This window comes from Lissotriton vulgaris, chromosome 10 (assembly GCF_964263255.1).
Source record: "Lissotriton vulgaris chromosome 10, aLisVul1.2, whole genome shotgun sequence".
In the NCBI taxonomy this organism is placed as follows: domain Eukaryota; kingdom Metazoa; phylum Chordata; class Amphibia; order Caudata; family Salamandridae; genus Lissotriton; species Lissotriton vulgaris.
The window spans coordinates 1105053013-1105080105 of NC_141698.1; positions in this window are offsets into that span (position 1 = coordinate 1105053013).

A 27093-nucleotide genomic window follows, 5' to 3' on the forward strand; every position below is an offset into this window, starting at 1 on the left:
GTGACATGGTGCAAATCATGAGTGAAAACACGAGATACACTCCTGTGTGTCATGCCAAATTTACTGCATCTAGTATATGTAAGTCACCGCTACAGCAGGCCTTGGAGCCCTAAGGCAGGGTGCTTTATATTTTATGGGAGAACATATCTGCAGGAGCAAATATTGTATTGTAATGTAATTGCATTTATATAGCGCTTATTAACCCTGACGAGGCTTCGAAGCGCTTTTTCGGCGAGTAGCACGCTACTCCAGGATCCATAGAGGATTAGTGAGTATAGTGAGACATGCAAGTACATTTTAAGTGGTGGATAGGTTAGTCAGTTATATGGAATGCTAGCAGAAGGATAGAGGAGGAAAAAGGTTTCTATTTATATAACGCTTGTTACCCCTGATGGGGTGTTGAAGCACGCTACTCCGGAAGCCCATAAAAGATTAGTGGTGAACTAATTTGGTAAAATATGAAAGTAATTTCAGTGGTGGATATTAGTCAGTTATTTGGAGTGAGAAGTATAGCGGAGGGATGAAAGGGGAAGAAAGGTTTGCATTCATATAGCACTTGTTACCCCTGATGGGTGTTGAAGTGCTTTTCTGGCGAATAGCACGCCACTCCGGAACCCATAAAGGATTGGTGTTGAAAATTTGTATAATAAAATAGGTTTAGTAATTTGAGTAGTGGATATGTTATTCAGTTATTTGGGTAGAGAAGAGTAGGTGGCGGGATAGAAGAGGGAAAGAGGTTTGTATCTATAAAGCGCTTGCTACCCCTAATGGGGTTTTGAAGAGCAAGTAGCACGCTACTCTGGAACCCATAAGTATTAGTGTTGAATTAGTCTGGTGAAACGTGAAAGTAATGTTCGAGGCATGTGGGCTGCTGAATTCATATCTGTGCATAGATCGCCGCCTAGTGTTGGGTCCGGATGATTGCACATTGTTGTCCTGGAAGAGTCTTCGAAGTATCACGAGATAGGTGGCTCCTCCCCTGGACTACAGTGCGCATGGGCATCCTCAGATTGTTTTTTTCCGCCATTGGGTTCGAATGTATAGTTGTTACCTCAAGTTCGGAATCGATAAAAAACGTTATATTTGTCCAAAAGGCCTTTAGTTATCGTTGGTATTGTCTTTGCGATCGGTGCCCAGTACTTGTTCCAGCTCGATCCTCAAGCTAGACGTCAAGAAGAGGCGCATGGCTTTTCGGCACTAAAGGCCCGGTCGACGCCAGAGGCCTTATCGACGATCCATTATGGAACGGAGCCCGTTCAAGAGATGTCCCGTTTGCAACTCCAAGTATCCTCACATCCATGTCCACCCGGTCTGCAACAAGTGCCTGACTCCGGATCACGATGAAGCCAGCTGTATGGCTTGTTCTCGGTTCCGCTCCAAGAAGACGATTCGCCTTCAACGCGCAGCGCGAAAGGAGGCCCAGCAGACGGCACCTGACCCGATGAACATCTTCGATGCCGAGGAAGATGAGGGAGTCAAGCAGGAAGTTCAAGAGAACCTGTCTGATCCTGCATCGGAGATCAACTCCAGTTAAGACGCAGATGTGGAAATGGTCGATAATGAAGATGTCGACGAGGTAGGAGACGACGATGAGGCCTTTATAGCCGTGGAAGATAGCTTGAGCGAGGAACTAGGCCCAACCATTGGTACGGGGGCCGAGACTAAAACACTATATAAGGCTCAGGTCGAGGGATCGCCACATGGCCTTACCCGAGATCAAACGCATAGTTCTACAGCCTCGCCTCAAGGCCCGGTTACGAACATTTCCAACGAGCCATCGGTTGAACGATCGAAATTCAAACCAAAAGCATCGGTGTCTACAAAACCGAAAGCACCGGAAACGAAATCAAAACCGAAAGTACGTAGAGTGTTATCGACCCGGGGAGGTCGCTAAAGGGTGTCGAGCCAAAGGCCGGGGCACCAAAGAAAATGGTCAAGGACATCGACCCGAAGAAGTCGGCGCCGAAGGCCGTAGACACAAACAAGGGACTCGAAACTCAGAAAGTTCTCGATCCTAAACGTCGACTCGACAAGGCTAAGGGCAGTAAAGACCTAGAGTCCACGACTAGCAGTGGCTCTAAAGAGCCCATCGAGTCAACACAGCCATCCGCCTCTTTTTCGAAGCAGGTGTCGGACTCGCTGCAACGCATTAAAGAGAACGCTATTGCTGTCGGACCGAAGGCCAATTAGTAAACCTCCGAAGTCGTCGGCACCGATTAAGTTCACACTGCCGCCGACAGTGGTACCTAAGGCGTTCGCCCATAAGACGGGCGTCGAAGCGGCCAAAAGGGTGTCCATGGGGTCAAAGCCTACGACTACGGAAGGGGCCACCCAGCATCGACAGCCTCTGCAGGAAGATCAGTCGAGGCAATTCATCGACGTTGAGACTGGTAGACTTTCCATTTTCAAGCGAAAGATCGCCCCAGAACAGCCTATGGAGTCATATACAATTCCATTGAAGAAAGAGGGATTCTGCTAAGTCACCTCTTCTTTTTTAACCTCTACAACCATATGGACAAGACCCTGCTCCTATTTCACCCACACATTCAGATGTGGATGTAGGGGATGGTGACAATGAGGATTACAGTTATCCTGTAGACACTGATCCAGAAGATCACACTGAACCCTGGACAGACGCTGTTGACCCAAGGGATCCACAAACTGCCCCGGACAGTCATGTCTATGCTATTAAAAACTCACCTACAGAAGACACGGCTGCGTTTAATGCACTTATTGAGAGGGCAGCAAAAAATCATGATGTCCAGCTCAATGCTGACCCTATTGAAGAGGACTTTTTGTTTGACACCTTCTCAACCTCAGAGAGAACTGTCAAGACTCTACCTATGCTAAAAGGTGTCCTGAAACACGCTGGAGACATCTTTAAGGAGACCACAAGGGCAAGGGTAGTAAACCCCAGAATTGAAAAAAAATACAAACCAGCACCTGTGGACCCTACGTATATCAAGGGACAGTTGCCATTGGACTCTCTGGTTGTTTGCAATGCTCGTAAAAGAGCGAACTCTCAAACAACGGGGGATCTCCTCCCCCCTGACGAGGAATCTAAAGTGCTAGAAGCATCAGGAAAAAGGGTGGCAGCTCAAGCGGCCAATGTCTGGTGAATCTCCAACACACAGGCACTCTTAGCCAGATATGACAGGGCTCATTATGATATACTCGAGACCCTGTTACAACACTTGCCAGATGAGTATAAGGAGGCAGCAGAGATGCTAATACAAGAAGGGAAACTTATATCAAACGCATCTATTAAGTGTGCGCTAGACGCAGCAGACACTGCAGCCAGGGCTATTAATACAAGTGTTATGTTACGAAGACACGCCTGGCTGAGAATCTCAGGCTTCAAGCCTGAGATACAAACCACCATACTCAATCAGCCGGTTAACCCTGATTACTTATTTGGCCCCGAAGTGGACACCACCTTAGAAAAAATTAAAAAGGACACAGACTGCAAAGTCTATGGGGGCTCTACAGTCGCAGCAGTTCAGGGGTGGTTCTTTTCGTCGCTCCAACAATAGAGGAGCTTCCTGAGGCCAGCTGTCCCAGCAGACACAATACAGTAAAGGAGGCACGCAGACCACCTACAGCAAGAACAATAGGCGTGGCTATCGTGGTAACAGCACCAAGGGCAGAGGTCGTGGACACAACAACTCCCGATCCTCCTCCACTAACAAACAGTGACGTCTTGTCACTGCCCCCCGACCATATCACACCGGTCGGGGGGGAGACTACAACAGTTCCTGCCGGTCTGGAAATCCATCACTACAGACAGGTGGGTGAGGCAGCTTATCTAGTACGGTTATTGTCTGGAGTTAACATCCACTCCACCCAACATACCCCCAAGACACCGTCCTATGTCCGCAGAGCATTTACAGTTATTGCAGCAGGAGGAAGTCATCATGCTGCAACAAGGAGCCGTAGAGCTCGTGCCTGTGGAACAAAGAGGTACAGGGGTGTACTCGCTGTACTTCTTGATCCCAAAAAAGGACGGGTCCCTCAGACCCATACTGGACCTCAGGCCCCTAAACCAGTACATCCTATCAGAACACTTTCACATGCTCACATTACAGCAGGTTCTACCGTTACTCAGTCAGGGAGATTTCCTCGCAACACTAGATCTAAAGGATGCATATTTCCATATACCGCTACACCCGTCACACAGAAAATAGCTCAGATTTACCATTCAGGATCAGCATTATTAGTTCAAGGTCCTCCCTTTCAGAGTGAAGACAGCACCCAGGGTGTTTACCAAGTGCCTGGCGACAGTGGCTGCACACCTACGGAGACAGAACGTTCACGTCTACCCTTATCTGGACGACTGGCTTATCCAAGCAAAGTCAGCCCAGCAATGTGCCACCCACATGTCCCACACCATTCACCTTCTTCACGATCTGGGGTTTTCACTGAATTATCCTAAGTCCCACCTTTAGCCCGCCCACGTACGGCAGTACTTGGGCGCGACAATAGACACTCTGGCAGCCAAAGCACAGCCAAATTCAGTGAAGATCAACAGCATGCAATTGCTGATACGGAAATTCAAACCACAACACTCGCTTCCAGCACGAGTGTTCATGCAGTTGATAGGCATAATGGCCTCCTGCATCTTCATAGTCCCGCACGCGAGACTACACATGCGTCCGCTTCAGGAGTGCTTGGCACGTCAGTGGAATCAGGCTCACGGACAATTGAAAGACCTAGTGTTGGTGACCGGTCGCGCATACTACTCTCTGCATTGGTGGAACCCACAAAACCTTTGCAGGGGCCGACCGTTCCAAGAGCCTGTGCCACAGATTATACTGATGACGGACGCATCTCTCCAGGGATGGGGAGCTCATGTACTCAACTACACAGTGCAGGGACTATGGACAGCACAGCAGAAGAAGATGCACATCAACCTTCTGGAACTGATGGCTATCTTCATGGCAATGAAAGCATTCAAAGTACATTAATGCAACAAGGTAGTGTTGATCCGGACGGACAACATGACGGCCATGTACTACATACAGAAGCAGGGAGGTACACACTCTCCACAGTTCTCATCTGGCTCAGAGCATGTGGAAGTGGGCCATTCAGAGAAATATCTTCTTCATGGCATAACACCTCCCAGGCAAGGACAATCAGATGGCGGACCTGCTCAGCAGGCACAGCCACCAGATGCACGAGTGGGAGATACATCCATCAGTACTCCAGCCGTACTTCCAAAGGTGGGGTCATCCAGAGATAGACCTGTTCGCCACAAGGGAAAACGCAAAATGCCAAAGCTTTGCCGCCAGGTTCCCACAGTCGCAGGGAAATGCGATATGGATGAACTGGTCAGACATATTTGCGTACGCTTTTCCCCCAGCACCGCTAATACCGCTAGTGGCACGCAAACTGAAGCAACACTTGATGACTCTCATCCTGGTTGCTCCGACGTGGGCACGCCAACCATGGTACACCACATTTCTAGAACTCTCCATGGTGCCGCATCAAAGGCTGCACCTCACGCCCAGGCTTTTGGCGCAGAGCCATGGCGACATTCAGCATCCAGATCCGCAACAGCTCAACCTGGCGATCTGGCTCCTGAGGTCTTAGAATTTGGCTACCTCAACCTGCCTCCTGACTGTATGGATATCATAAGGGAGGCAAGAAAGCCCACCACTAGAGCATGTTATGCGGCGAAATGGAGCAGCATCGCTCACTTTTCAGAGTGCCTGCCATCAAAGCTTTTCTGGAGGGACTCAAACGAGTTATTCCTCCCCGACACCCACCAGCACCTGTATGGAACCTGAATGTGGTCCTTACCAGACTGATGGGACCACCTTTTGAGCCTCTACACTCATGCGAGATACAATTCTTGAATTGGAAAGTGGCTTTCCTAATAGCAATCACATCGCTACGACGAGTTAGTGAACTTCAGGCACTAACTATCCAGGAGCCATTCATACAGATTCGCTCCAAGAGGGTGGTACTACGCACTAACCCTAAGTTTCTGCCTAAAGTGGTTTCACAGTTCCATATGAATCAAACTATAGAACTGCCAGTGTTCTTCCAGAATCCAGATTCAGTGGCAGAGAGAATGCACCACACACTAGACGTCAAGAGAGCTCTAATGTACTACATAGACAGGACAAAAGATTTTAGGAAGACAAAACAACTGTTTGTTGCCTTTTCACCACAACACAAAGGCAACCCCATTTCAAAAGCAGGTATAGCCAGGTGGATCATTAAGTGCATACAGATTTGCTATCAAAAGGCTAAGCGCACATTAACGGTTCCCCCAAGAGCCCACTCAACATGAAATTTGGGGGCTTCCATGGCTTTCCTTGGAAACATTCCTTTAGATGAAATCTGTAGAGCAGCCACATGGTCTACCATACACACATTTACAAAACACTACTGCGTAGATGTGCACTCCAAACAGCAGGCAGCTGTAGGGCAGGCTGTTCTAAAAACACTTTTTCAGACTGCTGCAGCTGGCACGGGCAGCCGCCGCTAATAGAGGGACTGCTATATATTCTATGCACAGATATGAATTCAGCAGCCCACATGCCTCGAACCGAATATGCTACTTACCAGTATGCATCTGTTCTTGGCATGTAGGGCTGCTGACATTCATATCGCCCGACCTCCTCCCCAGCGCCTGTAGCGGCTGCAGCACTCAATATTACTCTTAGCATGGTCATCACTTACTGTACTACACTCCATCTCTGCCACAATGGTGAAAAACAATCTGAGGATGGAGAGGATGCCCATGCGCACTGTAGTCCAGGGGAGGAGCCACCTATCTCGTGATACTTCGAAGACTCTTCCAGGACAACAATGTGCAATCATCCGGACCCAACACTAGGCGGCGATCTATGCACAGATATGAATGTCTATGCAAAAAATGGATTTAGGCCCTGGGACATGTGGTTGGTTAGACCATATATATCAGAAAACCACAAGAAAAGTACCAACCACAATTTTTTTATCCTTCTAATGAAGGAAGAAAAAACAAACCAGTATTGCTCATAGGTTTGTTGGGTATTTCTTACCCTTTTGAATTTATTTTTTTTAATTTTCAAGAAGAAATGTTATGTGTAAAAAGGAACATAAAACATTTACGACATTAATACGAAACATTATTCACATATATATACACACTGTACAATATTCTCTTATTCTGATTAATGTACACAGATCCTTGTCTAAATTTGACAAAGTGACGCTCAAGATCGGTCTTACTTAAAAGCATATTAGTGCAGACAATCACAATGTATTCAAAAAAAGTATATATAAACCATATCTCAATTCCTTGGTCTATAAATCAAATTGATGTCGCGTTTTTATATGCCAGATATGAATGTCAGCAGCCCTACATGCCAAGAACAGATGCATACTGGTAAGTAGCATATTCGTTTAGTGGTGGATATGTTAGTCAGTTATTTGGATTGAGAATGGTTGGGGAGGGGTAGAAAAGGGAAAAGGTTTGCATTTATATAGCTCTTGTACCCCTGATGGGGTGTTGAGACGCTTTATTGAAATGAATGAAATGAAATGAAATTTGGGATTTATATAGCGCATGGCTGCCCGTGAGCGTCCCAGCGCTGATATTGCAGAACTACTGAGGGGGAAAGACGGGGAAAGAGAAGAAGATTATTGCGGGAAGAGGTGGGTTTTTAGGAGCTTGCGAAATTTCAGCAGATTGGCCTCAGAGCGGAGGTGGAATGGCAGAGCATTCCAGGAGGTGGCCGCAGTGACCGAAAAACGGCGTCCTCCAGTCCGGGCTTTTTTGATTTTATGGACCGTGGCTAGATGGCCTTGAGCTGAGCGAAGGGGCCTATTAGGTCTGTATGGAAAGATCATGTTTTTTATCATTGGGGGCCCTAGATTTTGCAAAGCTTTATGGGCCGTGCAGAGGGCCTTAAACTGGCGAGTAGCACACTACTCTGGGACCCATAAAGGATTAGTGGTGAATTAGTATAGTTGAATATGGAATTTGAGAAGCGAACATGTTAGTCTGTTAATTTTGATTGAAAAGGATAGTGGAGGGATAAAAGAGTGAAGGATTTTTTTTTTTTAGGTCTTGGCAGTAAGAAGAGGTTTTTGGGAGTAAAAAGTAGTTTTGGAATGTAGGAGTCAGAGGGAAGAGTTTAGAAAGATTTGTTTTAGGGGATTGGTATAGTAAGAGGTGTCAGATGATGCAAGGAAGGTTAGAGTAGGAGAGACTAGAAAGGGTTATTTTTGGGATCATAGTAGTGGTTTGGGATAAATGAGAGAGTGGATGTAGAGGATATATTGATAAATGTATATGATGAGAGATCGGGTAGTGCATTGGAAAGAGTAGTAGAAAGAAGTTTGAGACGAGTCAGCAGGTTGGGCTAGAAGATCTATTGAGAGAAGTATAGGGTAGTGCATTGGAAATGCTTGATTAGAAGTGATAAATATATAGATCCATAAGTACATTGAAAGTATATAGATACATAAAGGAGGTAAGTATATGTAGATTAAAGATATTGATAGAGGCACAGGATGAGAAATAGGGTAGTGCATTGGATATGCTTTTTCAGGAGAAAAGTAACAGACACACAGATCCAAGTACATAGATGCACAATGGAAGTAGGTACATGTAGACCAAAGATGATTTTTATTTATTTATTATTATTTTCTCTCAACAAGATAATTATTCTACATGTTTATACAAAGCAATACACAAAGATAGGTACATATATATAGTGAAAACAAATGCTTGTATACTGGATGAGGGATATGCTGTAAATTTCTGTTAGCCTATGGTGCTTATGTGGGGAAGAGTCAATTCTTGAGTAGTTTTCTGAAGATAAGGTGGTTGTCGGTGGACGTTATGAAGAGATGGGTTGGATCTGAGAAAGAGCAGATTGGCCCAAACAAGCAACTATTGTTGAAGCTGTTCTTATTGCTACTAGGGGAGCACTGCTTGTTTCTATTACTGAAGCATGTTCTGGAAAACAGATTGGACCCAGATTAGTAATTACATGAGGTTTCTCCCCTGCTGATTAGATATTTTGAAAGATGTGTTGGATAGTTATTCTGGTATTGCGAATGCTGCTGAAAATGCTCAAGAAACTGTATGTGTGACTTACTCAGCATGTGCATTGGATGGCACACTAAAGGTAGTTCTGAACTAATTTCCACTGAAAACCATTGAGCTGTTGTACAAAAAAGAAAACGAATTGAATTGAATCTGAAATAATGTCCTTTCAAATGGTATCTTTCCAACAAACTGTCAGAGGGAGGGGGTCGGGGAGCAATTGGACGGCAAAAAACATAAGGTGGACAACAAAGTGTTAGGTCCAGAAGGATCCCAGAGGGAAGGGAAGATGCTGCTCCGCCCGGTGGTTCTTCATGTTCTAATTGTGGGTAGTTTGGGCACAAGAAATGTGAGTGCCCTAACTTTACACAGAGCTCAACTGATCAGTGCAAACAATTTCAACTTACCCAGATTTCACAAAATAAATACCCGATCTACTGCTCTTTCAATGCTTCGATTCCTGCATGGAAATGGGCTGTATGCAGCGTGTAATATTCGCAGAAAGTCCATCTCCTCGCTTAATGATACTAGTGCTAGTAGATCTGCCCTAAAAACCTCTACATTTGCTGCTCTACTTCTCTTGATGCCGTCCATGTGTCCAGCAGTAAGTTAATGCACCTTTGTTGATTTCATTGGGTCCTATCAGTGATCAACATGCTTTCCCTTTAAGCCCCACCTCACCCACAGAACTCCTCCCTAGGGATCTGCTATGCACACTGAAATGTATTGTATTTTGCACAAGTGATGGTGTGTACTTAAATGTTCCACATGAAAGCGAAAATAAGTCCAAGCTGTTTCATGGGGAAATAATGAGCCTTGAAAAGGCGATGGTTCTCCAGAGCCCGTGCCCCAATCAATATCTGAAATACTTAATCAAATTCCTGCTACCTGAAGGTTATCTAGACTCCTTAATACCTACTATGCTCGGAGGCAGACATGGGAATATGGCCAACCATCTCTGCACGGTGCTTTGATTTCTACTGTATGTGCAAAGCCCCTTTCTGCCATTTTAAGATTCTGGTACAGATACAATTTCGTGCAAGTATCGTGTGCTAATAATGCTCTTGTACCAAACCCAGATGCCATCCTCTGGCGCATGTCAAGGCTGCGACAGGACTTGTTCTTGTTGTTCATGCTCTGACTTCTTCTCTATATTTGTACATCCTAACAGTCAGTCTAACTTTGCATTCTCATTTTCTTGCAGGCGATTCAAGTGATGCTGTTTGCGTCACGGGCATAGTCCCCTTCCATCTTTTCACAAGCTCCCAAGAAAGATCTGGACACCCTGGTTCAATATGTTACGGATGTGTTAGTTTTAGCTCACTGGACCAGTACAAGGTTATTTCACTGTATCTATTCACTGAATTAACTAAGAATGGACTCCACATATCACAATATTTTGGTCCTGACCTCTCGGCCGGGTAGCAAAACGTATAAAGGGACCGCATTGAAGCTGCCCATCAGCTAACCAGACCAGTGACTGCCTCACAAGTATGCACTCTTTTATGGATGGCGGACTATGGGAATCTGGGGTATAAATTGTGAGGAGCGCCATGCAAAGACCCCAATGAAAAGTTGGGTCCCTACATCATGGCAACTGCTGGCGCTGGGTCGCGCACGCCATTCTGGACACACAGAATATTCAGACTCTGGAGTCTGGGTAGTGGTAGCATCCATGTAGTGTATGGTGCACTGTTATTTGGCGGTCCACCCCAACCCCAGATGGTGGTGATCCCCTACTGGGTCACCGGAAGATTAACCAATCTGGAGGGGGGGGGGGGGGGGATGCAAACCCAGCAGAGAGGCTATAAACAGACCGTTGACATCTGTTTTTTGCCTGCCAGCATCGTTTCGGTGGGTTTCTACCCCTTTGGCACAGTTTGCACCCATCTGCTCCACCAAGTACATTGTTACCCGTTTTCTTGCACTGTCCTCAGTTTCAGAACAAAAGTGCACCGGGTTATGTGCCTGGTAGAAAAAAGGGAAGGAAAACTAAATAACTAATGACTGGAAACACTCTAGTGTTGATTTCTTATGATATTTTATTTTTATAACATCTTTTTTTCTTAGCAATTATTTTTCTTAATTCATTATACGTGCAAATTATTATAGGTAAAAAGAGACAAAATATGTGCAAATGGTGTAAAACTAGACAATTTGATTAATTATTAAAAAATACAGAAGTGCATTCCTTTTCAACGCGTTTCGGCGTGAGCCTTCTTCAGGAAGTCTGTATTCATGCACCAATATCTTAAACTGAGAAATAAAGATTACATGTCATTAGTTTGATATATTGTTTTCATACCTCACATGATTTATAAATACATTTCAATTAATGATTTGTTCGTTTTGAATGGATCTCTCTAGTAGCACCCATTGGTGACGGCTAGGCCAAACCTCGAATTCCCTGTGTATACACGCATGTTAAAAATAGAAATGGACATATTTTTTATATACATAGCGACAAAGATTATCAAAAAAAACCTTTTTTTAAATTACATCTATAAAAACTCTAAGTGCTTAGTGCATTATCTACATTCTGTTATTGTTTAATTATACACATTGTGACTTCTATATACACATATATACATTTTATTTATACATTTTACTGACTCATAGTATAGGAACATGGAACTGATATTTTGAGTTCTTTGATGATTACATCCTCTAATGCATATTGGACTAATTTATGCAAGGTGGCTGCATGATCGTGTGTGGGATGGAAAAGAAAGGGGGGGGCCCAGGTGGACCCTGATGGACAGAACTGAAAATGAAAAATACAGGTAAGTGGGTAACCCAACATGTAGGCAACCATGATAGTGGATATGAATAGCATGGGATGGTCAGAAACATTTCACATACTTAAGTCTAGGGCACCTCTAATATCCACACATAATAAAAACTGCCTATTTTCTAGGTCTAGCATACAAAGACAAGAAAGAAAGACACTCATGTATATACCTGCTGGCGGATAAAGCACAAGCGGATGTAAGTGTACTGCAGTATGATAAGAAAGTCAGTCCACCTGCTGGTATGTAGTTGTATGGAAGATATTCTATCTGGCAGAAACAACAAATCAAATATGGTGGTTAATTTAGGTAGGGGAGCACTACTTAACGCTGGATGTCAAGATGATAAAATTGTATACCTGACGGTGGTCTATGGATGCGTAAACGATCGGTCCTCCTATGTTCACTGATTGTATCGGTAGATTAGCGTGGTATTCTTTCAAATGCACTGACTGTAGGGCCAGGAAACAACAGGAACTAATGAGCAGTGTTCCAGCTATATGAGATAAGTAATTTAGGAATGGCATGTGCCTGCTGGATGTCTTACCTATATAAAGGTATATGGTACCATCGATCAAAAGACGCTTGTTTGATGCAGGTAGCGTGTTTACCCTCATGAATCCAGAGAGGACTCCATCTGTAAATAATTATAGTGTATCAGCTTTAATAAGTATATTAACCGATAAGGAATACTGCGCTGACTTGTATCTTAATGTACAGTGAGTCAAAGCTGTGGTCTAAGTATAATTCTGACCGCATACTATTGAGTGTAACCCCTTATATACGATGATTCCTGATGTTTAACTTTCTTTGTATTAAATACCCTTGATATCAGGAATCTGACGTTCCTGCGTGTGTTGAAATGTAATTGCTGCCTGGGGCTTAGAGTATGGGCATCTTCTTACCAAGGGCGCCAATTGCATATACGCCGCTACGTGCAGAAAGCTAAAGAGCACTGCTACAAATTCGGGTGTTTACTCGGGGGGGAGCGCTTCCATGTAATATTAAGAAAAATAATTGCTGCCCGAGGCTGAGGGTATCTGCTTACCGAGGGCGCCAATTACATTAACTTCGCTGCGAGCAGAAGGCTAGAGAGCACTGCTACAAATTCAGGTGTTTACCCGAAGGGGAGCGCTTACATATAATATTAAGATAGTTGCTGCCAAAGGCTGAGGATGCTGGCATCTCCGTACCCAGAGCGCTAATTGCATTAAAGTCGCTACGAGCAGGAAGCTCGAAAACGCGGCTACAAATTTGAGTGATTGCACGGGGGGAGCGCTTACCTATGATTATAAGGATCCGTCCATCACCCGATCGTCCGTCTGCACGGTCCGCCAGTTAATGTGGTTACTGGGTGCCGTGCTTATAAAGTGTAGCGGTAATGTGGACGGCTACAACGCTCGCGAGAGGATGAACAGACCGAGTGTTGGAGCCTATGGAGACGCCTAAGCGGATGTGACTAACTGGAGCGCCATCTTAGCTAGGTGGCTGTTCTATTGATAATAATTGATGTTCGGTAATTGAAGACGGGAAACCGAGGGATTTTAAATTTCCACGTGTATTTGATAATAACGGGGGCCTGATATTATTTTATTAATCTTGTATGGCAATAGGGCAAAAATTAACAACATGCCGATTTATATCCCTAATATGTAGGAAGTATATTATGTGAGTTAAACCAACCAAAAACATCGCAGTGGCTGCAGAAATAATAGCGTTGAAGTATACTGATGAATACGGGTTCACATGTGACTAGAAAGGTCTGGTATGTGTATGTATGGCACTCTGACTGTACTGGCCGCCATCTTTGATTGGGAAACAGTAGATGTGAAAATACAATAAGCCCTCATGGGTTAGAAAGCCAGATACTATACAGTTGCAATAAACTATAAATATGGCTTATGTGCTACATTGTGTAACATGATATTGGAATCGACCTAAAAATTGGTAGGGGGCCAAAGACGGTCCCCATTTCCTCATCACATAAGACTTCCAAGCATTTAAGTCATACAAGGGACCGTCTTTGGCCCCCTACCAATTTTTAGGTTGATTCCAATATCATGTTACACAATGTAATTTAATGATAGACCTTCAATATATATAGGACACCCCAGTTCTAATATATTTATTTTAAATACATACCAGATCTCATGTGGCACATAAGCCATATTTATAGTTTATTGCAACTGAATAGTATCTGGCTTTCTAACCCATGAGGGCTTATTGTATTTTCACATCTACTGTTTCCCAATCAAAGATGGCGGCCAGTACAGTCACAGTGCCATACATACACATACCAGACCTTTCTAGTCACATGTGAACCCGTATTCATCAGTATACTTCAACGCTATTATTTCTGCAGCCACTGCGATGTTTTTGGTTGGTTTAACTCGCATAATATACTTCCTACATATTAGGGATTTAAATCGTCATGTTGTTAATTTTTGCCCTATTGCCATACAAGATTAATAAAATAATATCAGGCCCCCGTTATTATCAAATACACGTGGAAATTTAAAATCCCTCGGTTTCCCGTCTTCAATTAGCGAAGATCAATTATTATCAATAGAACAGCCACCTAGCTAAGATGGCGCTCCAGTTAGTCACATCCGCTTAGGCGTCTCCATAGGCTCCAACACTCGGTCTGTCCATCCTCTCGCGAGCGTTGTAGCCGTCCACATTACCGCTACACTTTATAAGCACGGCACCCAGTAACCACATTAACTGGCGGACCGTGCAGACGGACGATCGGGTGATGGACGGATCCTTATAATCATAGGTAAGCGCCCCCCCCCGTGCAATCACTCGAATTTGTAGCCGCGTTTTCGAGCTTCCTGCTCGTAGCGACTTTAATGCAATTAGCGCTCTGGGTACGGAGATGCCAGCATCCTCAGCCTTTGGCAGCAACTATCTTAATATTATATGTAAGCGCTCCCCTTCGGGTAAACACCTGAATTTGTAGCAGTGCTCTCTAGCCTTCTGCTCGCAGCGAAGTTAATGTAATTGGCGCCCTCGGTAAGCAGATACCCTCAGCCTCGGGCAGCAATTATTTTTCTTAATATTACATGGAAGCGCTCCCCCCCGAGTAAACACCCGAATTTGTAGCAGTGCTCTTTAGCTTTCTGCACGTAGCGGCGTATATGCAATTGGCGCCCTTGGTAAGAAGATGCCCATACTCTAAGCCCCAGGCAGCAATTACATTTCAACACACGCAGGAACGTCAGATTCCTGATATCAAGGGTATTTAATACAAAGAAAGTTAAACATCAGGAATCATCGTATATAAGGGGTTACACTCAATAGTATGCGGTCAGAATTATACTTAGACCACAGCTTTGACTCACTGTACATTAAGATACAAGTCAGCGCAGTATTCCTTATCGGTTAATATACTTATTAAAGCTGATACACTATAATTATTTACAGATGGAGTCCTCTCTGGATTCATGAGGATAAACACGCTACCTGCATCAAACAAGCGTCTTTTGATCGATGGTACCATATACCTTTATATAGGTAAGACATCCGGCAGGCACATGCCATTCCTAAATTACTTATCTCATATAGCTGGAACACTGCTCATTAGTTCCTGTTGTTTCCTGGCCCTACAGTCAGTGCATTTGAAAGAATACCACGCTAATCTACCGATACAAGCAGTGAACATAGGAGGACCGATCGTTTACGCATCCATAGACCACCGTCAGGTATACAATTTTATCATCTTGACATCCAGCGTTAAGTAGTGCTCCCCTACCTAAATTAACCACCATATTTGATTTGTTGTTTCTGCCAGATAGAATATCTTCCATACAACTACATACCAGCAGGTGGACTGACTTTCTTATCATACTGCAGTACACTTACATCCGCTTGTGCTTTATCCGCCAGCAGGTATATACATGAGTGTCTTTCTTTCTTGTCTTTGTATGCTAGACCTAGAAAATAGGCAGTTTTTATTATGTGTGGATATTAGAGGTGCCCTAGACTTAAGTATGTGAAATGTTTCTGACCATCCCATGCTATTCATATCCACTATCATGGTTGCCTACATGTTGGGTTACCCACTTACCTGTATTTTTCATTTTCAGTTCTGTCCATCAGGGTCCACCTGGGCCCCCCCCTTTCTTTTCCATCCCACACACGATCATGCAGCCACCTTGCATAAATTAGTCCAATATGCATTAGAGGATGTAATCATCAAAGAACTCAAAATATCAGTTCCATGTTCCTATACTATGAGTCAGTAAAATGTATAAATAAAATGTATATATGTGTATATAGAAGTCACAATGTGTATAATTAAACAATAACAGAATGTAGATAATGCACTAAGCACTTAGAGTTTTTAAAGATGTAATTTTAAAAAAGGTTTTTTTTGATAATCTTTGTCGCTATGTATATAAAAAATATGTCCATTTCTATTTTTAACATGCGTGTATACACAGGGAATTCGAGGTTTGGCCTAGCCGTCACCAATGGGTGCTACTAGAGAGATCCATTCAAAACGAACAAATCATTAATTGAAATGTATTTATAAATCATGTGAGGTATGAAAACAATATATCAAACTAATGACATGTAATCTTTATTTCTCAGTTTAAGATATTGGTGCATGAATACAGACTTCCTGAAGAAGGCTCACGCCGAAACGCGTTGAAAAGGAATGCACTTCTGTATTTTTTAATAATTAATCAAATTGTCTAGTTTTACACCATTTGCACATATTTTGTCTCTTTTTACCTATAATAATTTGCACGTATAATGAATTAAGAAAAACAATTGCTAAGAAAAAAAGATGTTATAAAAATAAAATATCATAAGAAATCAACACTAGAGTGTTTCCAGTCATTAGTTATTTAGTTTTCCTTCCCTTTTTTCTACCAGGCACATAACCCGGTGCACTTTTGTTCTGACTTTACCCCTACATATTGTTTCCTTGCCAGGGTTCATCCGATTAGGCAGGGGCCCCTTATTTTCCTAAATTACTGTCCTCAGTTTCCCCTTACCTTTTCCATGGATTTTCCAAAGCGCGACCAGACCTGTTTCTACTGCAGAACTGCCTCAGCTAAGCTTTGTTTTTGCTTTGAGTTCCACCCAACTGACCAGCATCTTGTAACCAAAAGGGTGGTTCTGTGTATGCGGAGTTGGGGTGTTGGCTGTCCCCTTCTTCCCGTTTCTCCAGAGCCTTACTAAATTAGTCTCTGTGACTGTATTCAGAACTGCAAGGTATAGGATACAGATATAGACTTGGAATACTGTTCAGGTCTACCGAGTCATGAACAGAACCTCGAAAAAACATGGTCACTCCACAGAAAGTTTTTCTAAAGAAGCAACAGAAACACTGCCCTGGTACAAAAAGGTAGAGCAAGTCTGCGTAACACTGAAACAAGCACTGTCCCATGCTCCCTCTTTAGGAGTACCGAAGTTTAACAAACCTTTCACAAAGTACTGTCATGAGAGGGAAGATTTTCGTTGGAAGTAGAAGTACACGTTCTGGTAATAAAAAGAAGCCAAACGTGTTTTAATCATCTACTTTTGAGGCTGTTGCAGCAGGGCTTCCGACTCGCCTACACATGGTGGTTGCCACAGTTACCTGTAAGGCATTTGTCTAGGTGGCTGCTCGGGTTGCATATTCTCTCCACTAAGGAGGACCACCTGGAACATGCTACAAAGGGTCCTTCTGTTGTGCTAACTAGAGCACAGAACACAAACAAAAGACAAAGGCTCCAGGCATCTGAAACATCTAAAGAAAGCGCCTACTTCTTGAAACAATGCAATAATTCTCGCCTTTGGGACCATATACGTTTTTAGCTATGAAGCACACTATCCTGGGTAAAGCAATTCTGATCAGCTGAAAGAAACAGGTTAGTATTAGATTCCTTACCTTAGAATATCCCCAGGCGTCGGACTGGATCCGGAAACTTTTGCGTAGCAGTACCCTTGCGCGTCGGTAGGCGTCGTCTGCGGTTCCGCGTCCGTCGTTGGCGCCGGGATGACGTCGCCGGAGTACTTAGACGCCGCCCCCGCGTGCTGGCGTCAGTTCTTCTTTTTTCCGCTTCAGCAAGCGCCGATCCGGAAAAAGTAGTACCCATAGTAAATTTTTGACTAACTTTTTCAATCCTTTTTGATCATATTTCAAAGTCTATCGACTCCGACGGTGCCGGTAGGGATGCCCAGGTTCAAACCCTGCGTCGATTGTTGCCGACTGATGTCTGTTACTGACCCCCATCGCCGTTGCCTTCACTGTCTGGGTCCCGACCACAACGACAAGTCCTGCTCCGACTGCCGGTCCCAGACGTCTAAAGCTAGACTGGAGCGGTCCCGCAAGCAACTCGAGCTCCGGCAATCAGTCCCGCGCTGCTCGACGTCCCGGTCCGCAAGGAGGTCGAGGGGCCAGAGCCACCACAGTTCCGGAAGTCGTCATCAGTCTTCGGGCTCGAAATCCTCAGGTAAGAGGCACAAGAAGTCGAAGAGGCGTCATCGCTCGTCTGACTCCCTCCGACGCTCGCGCGACGCTGCCGGGGGTTCGGGCGACATCGGCTCCGCCGGAGCTGCAGGCGTCGCCACCTGCTCCATACCTGCCTGTCCCTGGGCAGAGCGCGACGCCGCAGGAGATCGAGGCTTTCCTCATGGCCATGAGGTCGCTCACTCCTCCGTCGGGTTCTGCGGCGCCTTCGGGCCAAGCGGCCCCGACTGGGTCCACATGCAGGCCGGGTGCTTCGGCCCCGGCGCCGTCTGGTGCTTCGGCCCCGTAGGTGACTTTGGTCCCGATGCCGCAGGGTCCCGTTGGATCTGGCTCCGGATCCGGGTCGTCACCGGTCGACCTTACGACCTCGCAGACGCCGGCCCCCAGGGTGCCTCCTCCGGCAAAGTCCCAGGACGACGTCGACCCCGGTCCTACCCTCGATTCGGGTCGGAGCGGCGCCGCTCGGAGATTTTTACTTCTATTAACCGCCCCACCCTTTGACCCTGGATATCAGGAGATGGGTGGCAAGGAGGATTGGGAGGGGTCCGAGGACCCTCTGGCACGTGAGTGCCAGTCTTCTCGTGACTGTGCATATGAGCTAGGGGAGGCCAGTGGTCTGGACACCTCCCCAGACACTGCTGACGCGGGCTGCCAAGGCCTTGGGCCTTGTGCTCCCTGTCGCGGCCTTGAGGACTAACCTCCTCACTGAGGTCCTTAATCCGCAGGCAAGCTTGGCTGAGCCTCTGCTGCCGTTTAATGAGGCCTTATCGGACGTTCTTCTGTGCACTTGATCCAAGCCCGCTACAAGTTCGCCTGTAGATAGGAACGTGGCCAGGCGCCACTGCCCGGATCCGGGCGACCCTTGCTTCCTGTCCACCCAACCCACCCGAGAGCCTGGTCATCCAGGCCTCTAAATCCCAGACCGCATTCCCGACGGCTCCCGCGATCGGGAATCCAAGAAGTACGAACAGTATGGTAAAAAGATGTTTTCCTCAATTAGTTTGCGGTTGCGATCAGTCAACACCGCGTGCCTCTTGGGCCGTTACACCCACTCTCTGTGGGAGACGGTCGCGGACGTGCTTCCACAATGTCCGGAGGGGGTCCGGACTAAACTCACCCAAGCCATTGTGGATGGTCGAGATGCAGTGCGGTATTCCATCCGGTGTGGGCTGGATACGACGGACTCGCTGGGCAGAGCGATGGCAACGACGGTGGCGATTCGTTGCCACGCCTGGCTGAGGTCTGCCAACTTTTCGGCTAATGTCCAAAACATCCTTATGGACATGCCGTTTGATGCCCGTCGCCTCTTTGGCGACAAGGCAGACAGTGCGCTTGAGCGTTTCAAGAACTCCAGGGCAACGGCCAAGTCCTTGGGCCTCTCGGCCCTGTGCCAACAGACTGTTGCCTTTCGCTCCTTTCGTGGCCAAGGAAGGGGCGCCCCCACACGTCAAGCCAGCCACGCCAACAGACTAACATCCAGCGCAGTGGCGGACATGGTAACCACCGTGGCGGCGGTCGGGGACAGCGGCGAGGTCAGTCAACACCTACCCCTGCAGCATCTGCTTCAAAACCCTCCTAGTCTGAGCTTTCAGGCCCATGTGACGCCAGTGGGGGGCAGGGTGCGCCATCACCTCCTCCACTGGCGCACTGTCACATCTGACAGGTGGGTGCTGCATATCGTCTGAAGGGGATACTCCCTCCCCTTCGAGGCGACCCCTCCAGCCAAGCCACCGCAGTACCACCGTGTGTCATCACTTGAATCTTCTACGAGAGGAAGTTACGGCCCTCTTGGTCAAGGGGGCCATCGAGCGCGTTCCTGGGCCAGAAGTAGGGTGTGGTTGTTACTCCCACTACTTTCTGGTTCCCAAGAAGGGCAAAGGAGGCCTACGCCCTATCTTGGACCTGCGGAACGTCAACGGCTTCCTCCGGAAGGAGAAGTTCAAGATGCTGACACTGGCTCAGGTCTTAGCTGCCCTGGACCCGGGAGACTGGATGGTAGCGTTGGACTTGCAGGACGCTTATTTTCATATCCCCGTCCTATGGCCCACCGGCATTACCTGCGGTTCACGGTAGGCCACGAGCACTTTCAGTTAACCGTGCTCCCCTTCGGCCTTACCAGCGCCCCACGGGTGTTCATGAAAGTGATGGCGGTGGTCGCAGCTCATCTGCGCAGGTTAGGGGTTTCAGTTTTCCCCTACCTCGACGACTGGTTGTTGAAGGCGGGCTCGCCCCAGACAGTCGTTAGCCACCTCCAGACTACGGCAGACCTCCTGCACCTGCTGGGGTTCTCCATCAATGTGCCGAAGTCACACCTGTGTCCCTCACAGAAGCTCCTCTTCATCAGAGCCGTTCTAGACTCGTGGCAGTTTTGCGTTTATCCTCCCGAACAGCGGGTTCGGGATATTCAGACTCTGACTCCGATCTTTCAGCCGTTATCCTGAGTCTCGGTCAGGTTGACGCTGCGGCTTCTGGGGCTGATGGCCTCCTGCATCCTTCTGGTGCATCACGCCAGGTGGCGGATGCGGGCTCTGCAGTGGGACCTGAAGTTTCCGTGGGCCCAGCATCAGGGCAACTTGTCCGACCATGTCTTGATCTCGGAGGGTACTGCAAGACAGTTGCAGTGGTGGCTCACGTTCCGCGATTGGGTCAGCAGCAGATCCCTCTCCCTACCCCAACCGGAGCACGTAGTTGTGACTGACGTGTCACTCCAGGGCTGGGGGGGCCACATGGGAGAGGCGGAGATCAGAGGCCTCTGGTCTCAGGCAGAGTCCCGGCTCCACATCAACCTTCTGGAGCTGCGGGCGATCCGGCTTGCACTGAAGGCATTCCTCCCCTCTGTCCGGGGGGAGGGTAGTGCAGGTGTTCACTGACAACAACACCGCCATGTGGTTCTCCAACAAACAGGGCGGGGTGGGGTCGTGGAACCTATGCCAGGAGGTGGCTCTTGCAGTGGCTGGAACATCAGGGCGTGACCCTGGTGTTTCAACACCTGGCAGGTTCCCTGAACGCAAGGGCGGACGAACTCAGCCGTCAGTGCATGATGGATCACGAAAGGTGTCTGAACTCGGACGTGGCGCAAGGCCTCTTTCAGCAGTGGGGAGAGCCTTGGTTAGATCTATTCGCCACAGAAGAGAACGCGCAATGTCATCAGTTCTGCGCGTTGGAATTTCCAAGGTGGCATTCTCTCGGAGACGCTTTTCGTCACGAGTGGAGCTGCGGTCTGTTTTACGTCTTTCCGCCTATACCACTTCTGCCCAGAGTGCTGAAGAAGACGAGACACGACCGGGCCCAAGTTATCCTTGTGGCTCCGGACTAAGAAAGATACTGGTATCCCGAGCTACTCAGCATGTCTGTCGATCCCTGATACGTCTGCCTCTTCAGGAGGACCTTCTGTCGCAGCAGCAGGGGATGGTCCTCCACCCGAACCTGTCCAGTCTCCACCTCCATGCTTTGAGATTGAGTGGCGACAGTTGAGGCCATTTGACTTGCCTCCTGAAGTTTGTAATGTGATTCTGGCAGCCAGGCGTCTCTCCACAAAGTTTGTATGTGCCTGCAGGTGGAACAGATTTGTGGCATGGTGCACAGCAAAGGCTGTGGATCCACTCTCTGCCCCCCTTTCTGTGGTTCTCCTCTTCCTTCTTTCTCTTGCCCAGCAGGGCTCTGCTCTGGGCACTATCAAGGGCTACCTTTCTGCCCTTTCCGCCTTCTTAAGGCTACCTGATCAGCCTTCTTTGTTCAAGTCCCCGATTGTAAATAGGTTCTTGAAGGGCATCACTCATATGTTCCCCCCTGTTCCTTTCGTGATTACCCAGTCGGACTTGATTCTGGTTCTGACTTACCTGATGTGCGCTCCTTTTGAGCCGCTTCATAACTGTCTTCTCCGTCTTCTTACGCTTAAGACTGCTTTCCTGGTTGCCATCACCTCTGCCAGGAGAGTGAGTGAGCTGCAGGCTCTTTCCTTCAAGCCTCCTTTACTTTCTGTCCATCCGGACAAGGTTGTGTTGCGGACAAGACCCTCTTTCCTGCCCAAGGTAGTCTCAGCCTTCCGCATCGGGCAGTCCATCACCTTGCCCACCTTCTTTGCACCTCCGCATCCCTCTAAAGAGTAAGAGCGGCTCCACCGTCTGGACCCAAAACGTGCGCTCTCGTACTATCTGGATCGCACACGCCAGTTCCGGGTGGATGACCAACTCTTTGTTGGTTACGTGGGCGCTAAGAAGGGACGGGCGGTGCACAAACGGACCATCTCTCGGTGGGTCATGTTGTGCATCAAGGCATGCTACTCTTTGGCTAAAAAGGAGCCTCCTGTTGGGCTGAGGGCCCATTCCAATCGGGCCACGGCGGCTACTACTGCCCTGGGCCTGGGAGTACCCTTACAGAACATCTGTCAGGCATCTACGTGGGCCTCGCTGCACACGTTCGCAAGGCACTACTGCCTGGACAGCAAGTCCGGAGGGATGGCTTCTTTGGCCGTTCCATCCTCCAGGACTTTCTGTTGTGATTATTGGTTCACAGACCCACCACCGGGGTTGGTTTTACTGGGGTATCTATTCTAAGGTAAGGAATCTAGTACTAACCTGTTTCTTTCAGATGCACAAGTTACTTACCTTCGTTAACGATATATCTGTAAGAAACAGTAGTTAGTATATTAGATTCCTTACCGCCTCACCCATTCTCCCCGTTCTGCGAACCGGTATCTAGGGTTAAGGTCATTCCCTTTCAGGGCCCTAGTTTCATGGCACCAGTGTTGGTTTTGATCATGGCTCTGCGTTTCTGGTGCGGAAAAGCTGTGTATAAGAACTGACGTCAGCGCGTGAGGCCGGCGTCTAAGTACTCTGGCGACGGCATCCCGGCGCCAATGACGGACGCGGAGCCGCAGACGACGCCTACAGACGCGCAAGGGTACTGCCACGCAAAAGTTTCCGGATCCAGTCTAACGCCTGGGGATATTCTAAGGTAAGGAATCTAATACTAACTACTGTTTATTACAGATATATCGTTACTGAAGGTAAGTAACTTGTGCTTTACTGACTCTGCTGGTCATTTTCTATCAAGACAGTTAAAAAGAGGCAGTTGCTTGAAAAATAAAAAATAAAGTCCCTAAGCAGAAAGCGATTCCGGTATTTTACTGAACTCTGCTGGTCGTTTTCTTTCAAGTGAGTAAAATAAAGGCAGTTGCTAGAAAAAAAAGTGGTCCCTAAACAAACATGGTCAGTGGGATCTTTTGATGCATTATTGTTTTTTTTTTTTGCTAAATAGCACAGAGGTTCAAACTACCTCTAAAATCAATCAGTTCGTTAAGTCAAGGCGAGTTCAACATGAAATATAGTCTGCTGTCTCGGAAATAACGTTGTATTTTGTTTTTTGGAAAGACTTCTTATGTCAAGTTTACTTAAAATCAGTTTTTCTAAACGCATACTAATTTATTCCTTTAAAAAAATAAAAAATAGAATTGTCTTTGGTGTTAAAATGAAGTGAAAATGAGATATCTAAAGAATGACTGGCCCAGATCTCTGTACTGGGGTGAATGTATGACATTGTTCTGCATTCTGTCCATCAACTGTTGTTTTTGCATTTGTCACCCGGAGTGGGATGGGTATGCCCAGAAGTTGGTTCCATGCTCTACATGCCACTGTAATCAAGCTATCCTGGCTGAAGAGGGATGAACCCCCGAAACCGGTCCTAGGATGCTTGTTTCCAGTCCAGAGAGAACCTGGCTGGGTAGTTCGGGTGGGACTATTCCCATGAGGCACAGGATCAAGACTGATTTGCATATGGCTGGGTTCAAACTGGAATGGCATGGTGAGCAAGAAAACCTGAGCTCAAATTCCAGGTTCCCTGCCTGACCTGGGATCATATGTGAACTGCTTTACTTCCCTATACCTTATTTTTCATCTTCACCAATTCCGTCAACGCCTTGACATAATTCAGTTCATGATGTATGTTATACAAATACCTCACATGCATGGTTTAATAAACAATAACATTAATCCTTATATATTAATATGTTATATGCATAGAGTGGACATGACATACTGTTTTTTATCCTTGTTCACTAAAAGCATCATCATGAATGTATGGAGGACTTTGAGAATGTTTCTAAGTGTGTGTTTAGAAACTAATACTTTCAATGTCACTCAGTGCATTACTATGATTCAATGTGATGTGGATTTGTAGTGCGCTGCTGGTCATGTATGAGGGTATGCAGGCACAGTACTCAGCGCTGGACTGGAAACCCAAAAGAACCCTGGAATTATTCTTTCATACCAGCTGCAACTTTTACTAAGCAAACATTGTAGGCAAGTCTGGCATTCTCTAACTGAGGAATGGGAACAAAGTTTGTTCCTAAGGACATTATAGAAAACACAACTGGACATCATGGTACGTTTTACAGCTCATTTCTTTACATTCATTGGTTAAAAAACTATGGATTTCATAGGTGGCTCTGAAAGATAAGTAATGAAATATTCCAATATTTCAAGAGCTTTCACAAACGCCGGCAGACATATTTCCACATTCAAAAAAATTATGGGGCTACCCAGAAATTGTCCACCCAATAAAAATAAACTGAATGCATATATTTGTGCTGCAGGAAAACAGTACCTATTAGATCCACAGTAGACCTCTTTGGGAAAACCTTTAAATATCTTATGCCAAAAGAAGTGACACCACTGTGTCTCAAATAAAGAACAATGTAACTGATCGATCTGGCATCCTTCGTGTGGTTTTCCCCCTAACTTTTTGCCTTCAGACCTCCTGTTTTGCTGACTTCGTTTTTGCTTTTTTCAGGGCATCCTTTACCACTGCTAACGTGCTTATGCTCTCTGCTTAAAACATGGTACATTTGGTTTACACCCAACTGGCATATTTAATGTACTTGTAGGTCCCTACTATGGTGGCACTACCCAGGGACTGTAAATTAAATGCTACTAGTGGGTCTGCTGCAATGATGGTGCCACATACTCAAGTAGGACATTGAACATGACTAAGGCCTTCCATTGCAGCCTGTGTGCACAGTTTGTAAGCTGCCATTTCGACCTGGTAAGAATAAACCTTCTGCTAGGCCCAAGCCTTCCTTTTTAGGTCTCGCTAGAGCCAGCGCATGTGCTATTGGAGTTCTGGACTTTTTGGGTCCGTCCAGAGGTGTCAGGGAACAACACCCAAAGACCCCGGAGTTCCACCTGCCTTGGTGCACAAATGAACAGAAACACGGGCTTCTCGATGGTGGCGTCAAAGACCAAAGGTTTATTACTGCAGGGACACAGAAGTCACAGATACTACACATGGGCAGTAACCAGGAGCCTGTTCAATTTGTACAATGCGGGTTGCTCCTTATATACTAAATTTTAAGCTGGGGGCGAATTCTTTACATGTAATACATTCCCAAAACCTTTGTGTCTAAAACAATAAATATTTGGCGTTACACAGGAACCGTCGATAATATCTGAGGCCAAACATTGCGAAGTGAGGGGTTCCCACTAGTTTGTCACAATTCCCTGTCAATATTGCATTCAGGACCCGGACCGCCTCATCGTAAAGTTCGTTACCTCCCCCTAATAAAGATTCAGAAAGAAAGAAGCAGAGCCAGGTGTGGAAGATAGAAAAGTGGGATAAGGGATGTTTGTGGGTTGTAAATGGGCAAGGCTACCGGCTTCGGCCGCCTAATCATGATCAGGACAATGGACACGAAGACCAGTTTGGCAGGACTGGCCTCGGGCAGAGGAGGTAGCCTTTGTCGAGTCATGCAGCTACAGCGTGATCTGGTTTAAGGTGCACGTGTCATGAAAGAGGTGAATCTCCGGCTAAGGTTACGTGTCCTTAATCGAAATGAAGTGATCAGAGGCTATTGCGTATGTGAGGGCAAGAAACGCAAAATGGCGGCCATGATCTAAGATGGATGCCGTGGGTAGATCAGAAATGTGTTTATAAAAGGAGTGCTCTTGCTCGTAGCATAGCGAAAACACCAGGATATACTAAATGGATCATTTGCGGTTCGCTGATACCAATATTATGTATTTCCGACGAACTTGAAAACACGGGTTCAAATCGTCACGGAACCTCAGACCCTCCTTTTGCCCTTACATAGGCAATTACTCAGTCTATGTCAGAATCTAGTTCTATGCTCATCAGGTCAGTGACATGCTGTTGTATCCTCATCCTTTCTCGTGTCTTTTCTCCAAACGTAGGTGGCTTTCTGAGACAAGTTGCAGCACAAAGACTACACAGAGCAGGACCACATTGGATAATCAGACAACATGAGAATAGGAACACTAAGATGACACCAATGACCATTAGAACCTTCCATCCCCACGCTGATATCAGAGTCCAAAACCACTCCATGAAGGACCAGTTTCCCTTGTCTACATGTATGGAGTCTGAAATCTTGTGCAACTTAGAGATCGCCTCATAGACTGTTGGAGCATTATTAGGAATAAAGACACAGCAGCTCGATTGGATCATTCTGCATACCCCACCTCGATCTGCAAGTATAACGTCTAGAACCATACGGTTCTGCAACGTCATGAGCCTGTCCGCCTGAAGCTCAGCTGTCAGATTGCTAAGGGCACCAGCAGTTTCGGTAATAGTAGATTCAACTACCCGTGTTAGCTGACGTATGTTTCTACTATTAGCCATAGGCCCCCAGAACGGAAGGAAGCCTTTGAAGAAGTCTCCAGCTTCCTGACCAGCGGTATCTTCCTTGCTGAAGACACCTCTCGCTACTCTTGTTCTGTGGTAATCAGATGAAGCAGTGTATGTCGGAGGCAACAATCGAGCAATATAACATGATCCTG